This window comes from Desmodus rotundus, chromosome 4 (genome assembly GCF_022682495.2).
Source record: "Desmodus rotundus isolate HL8 chromosome 4, HLdesRot8A.1, whole genome shotgun sequence".
NCBI classification, from domain to species: Eukaryota; Metazoa; Chordata; class Mammalia; order Chiroptera; family Phyllostomidae; genus Desmodus; species Desmodus rotundus.
The window spans coordinates 44,722,634-44,725,890 of record NC_071390.1 but is presented as its reverse complement, the minus strand read 5'-3'; the positions used below and the strand labels follow the sequence as shown (position 1 = coordinate 44,725,890).

At 35.7% G+C, this 3,257-nt stretch overlaps 1 pseudogene; it reads left to right on the top strand.

Moving 5' to 3' along the window:
* Positions 1 to 2,936: 2,936 nt before the first annotated feature.
* On the top strand, positions 2,937 to 3,048 carry LOC112305660 (U2 spliceosomal RNA; annotated as a pseudogene).
* Positions 3,049 to 3,257: the final 209 nt, after the last annotated feature.

Sequence of the window (3,257 nt, the reverse complement as noted above, 5' to 3'; positions counted from 1 at the left end):
TGCTTGTGTTCAAGTCACCCTTATTTTATTTAATAATGGCCCCAAAGCACAAAACTAATCATGCTGGCAATTTGGGTATGCCAAAGAGAAGCCTATATTGCTTGCTTTAAGGGAAAAGGTTAAAGTACTTGACTTAAGGAAAGAAAAAGATTGCATGCTGAGGTTGCTAAGTAAGATCTATGATAAGAATGAATTTTCTGTCTATAAAATTGTAAAGAAGGAAAAAAGAAATTTGCGCTAGTTTTGCTAATGCACCTGAAACTTCAAGAGCTATGGCCACAGTGTGTGATAAGTACTTAGTTAAGATGGAAAATGGATTAAATTTGTGGCTGAAAGACACAAACAGAAAATGTGCTCTGATTGACGGCAGCATGTTGTGCCAGAAAACTCTGAGCCAGTACGAAGACTTCAGCAAGAGATCCCCTGTAATGAGTGGCCGTATTCACATAACTTGTAATACAAGGTATTGTTAGAATTGTTCTATTTAATCATTAGTCATTGTTGTTAGTCTTTTACTGCTCCTAATTTATAAATTAAACACACATAATAGGTATGTATGTGTAAGACAAAATACAGTGTAGGTAGGATTTGGTACTATCTACAATTCAAACAACTGCTTGGCATCTTGGAACATATCTCCCATGAGTACAAGGAAATCTTTATATTCTGGATAAAAGTCCTTTGTGAGTTATAGTCAGTATTAAAAATATCTTTTCTAATTTGGACATTATCTTTTCATTCCCCAAACTTCCGATGAACAGAAGTTCCTAATTTTATGTAGTTCATTTTATCAGTGACTTTATTTACAGTTACTATCTTTTACATACTGTTTGGGAAATCTTTGTCTACTCCAAAGTCATGAAAGGACTTTAGATTACACTTTTTGGTATTTAAAAACCACGTTGAATTGATTTTTGTGTATGATGTAAGGAAGGAGCCAATATTAATATTTTTCTATATTGATTATTCTTTTCTGACTACTCTGCAGGGCCACCATTGCAACAAATTAAGTGCCTATATATATGTGAGATTATTTCTGGATTCTCTATTCTGTTTCATTGGTCTATGTTTCTATCTCTGTGCAATACCATAGCAGCTTTATTACCATAGGTTTATAACAAAACTTTACACCAGGATTAAGTGTTACAATATTTTTTTCAAAATTATCTTGACTATCTTCCTATATTATAATATAAATCTAAGAATTAGCCTTTCAATTTCTCTGATTTAAAAAATAATTGGAGAGTTTGTTTGGAGGTTTAGTTAACAGGTCAAATTTGGGAAAGCAAAATTTTTGTTGATACTGCATCTTCCAATCCTCAATCACTCTATTTCCTTCTATTTGTTGTTTTTTTTCTAATTTTATTTTAGTTTAGTTTAATTTTCTATAACTTTAAGTGATGTTTCATAACAGTGGCTCAACACCTCTTTTGATAAAACATTCCAAGTATTTAATCAGGATTGCTATACTTTCCTAGAAAAGCTGATGCTGAGTTGATGCTGAGACAGAAAGTTTGAGGAAGAGCCATCAGGGCAATGGATGGAGGAGAATGAGGTGATCTGTGGGAGAGATTCAAGCCACTAATAAGGCTTGGAGAATGTTAGGAACTGCCCTGCCTGGTTTCAGGAGCTGTAACCCCTAATGGTTAAGGCTGAGTCAGAGACCTTGGGGCCATAAGACACTAAGGAAACTAAACTTATCTCCCTGGCAGGGGTGCCACCACTGCCCACTTTACTTTACCCTGCTTGGCCCTGAGCCTGACCAGTTAGCCAATGACGGGTAAGATTCCTGAAGGGAGGGACAACCTAAGACAAGCATGGTCATGAAGAGGCCCACAGGGAAGGACTTGGGGGGCTATAGAAAAAGGGGGTGATGGACCCTCACCCCTCGGCTTTGACATAGCCTGAGTCGTCATTCTGTCTGCAAGAAGTCTCCTAATCTCTTGGCTGCCTTACTTCCCAGTTCGATTTAAACCTGAAACAATGCCAGAGGGTGGTGTAGTCCCGTGCTGGAAAGGGCAGGTTCCCTGGGATCAGGCCTAAGAAAGAATACATTAAAACCCTGTGAAACCTGCTTTGCTAATATCCTCAGCTTAAATGATAAGGGTCCAAGCCTGAAAAGAGTTTGTTTCCCAAAGTCTTATAGCCCTTTAGCTAACTGACCCTGACTGAGAATAAGCCCTCAGAGTTCTTTGTTTGTTATCTATTGTTTGATCCTTATTGTCTGACAATGATTGATGAGCTTTACCTGTATTCCTGTGCAAATTGAACCCAATAAAAGCCCATTGAGGAAAAAGCTCTTGGCCCTTCTCCTTTGAGAGATCGGCCACCTTTCCCTGCCAAGCAGATCATGTCTTGGTAGACTTATTCTCATCCCTGGTGGCTGGGGGAGCCCTGTGGGCAGAGCCCCCCCACAGAAGAAGAGGGAGATTGTGGTAAATTAGGAAACTGAAAGTATTTTAGTATGACTCAAAAATAGTACAGTTTGGTTGGTATACCAATATAAATTATTTAAATATAATTATTCAAATGTTCATAATTATTATTTGACATGAAAACTGTTTTATTAAAGAACATAATAGTATCTTTCTCAATGTTCGAGTTATTCTGTGAGAGCTATTATAGTAAGGAATATATTTAGGCACTTTCTTATATAAAACAAAAAAAGAAAAGAATGTATTGCTGTCTTGCTGAATTAAATGATAACTTCATGAGTTCTAATATACTTAGTGTATTTTTCAAAGTACTTAAATTACTAAGAGAAAGGCTTTTATGTCCTTGTAATAAGATACTATCTGACTTAATTATCTATAATATATAAATACAGGGCACTTACAAAAATAAAATATCTCTAAATTTCAGCTGTGTTAATAAAAACAACATTTAAAGTCTTTAAAGCTGTAGATCATAAAATATCCTTTAAAGTCAAGATCATAATCACTTCTCGGCCTTTTGGCTAAGATCAAGTGTAGTATCTGTTCTTATCAGTTTAAAGTCAAGATCACAAAATATTTTGGGGGAATATATTTAAAAAGACAGAGATACACTAGGAAGTTGGACCCAGATTGAGAAATTAGATTAATTGTAATGGTGAGGAAATGCTAAACTCTTGCTCTGAGCTGAAGCTCTGAACTTATGTCACACAATTACTCATTTCTTTATTACTTTGACAAAGAGGAAATAATAGTTTTCTGCAAAATAAGCACATTGGTGAAGAAAATAGATGTGGATTCAGGAGGATAAGAACAATGCTGCAA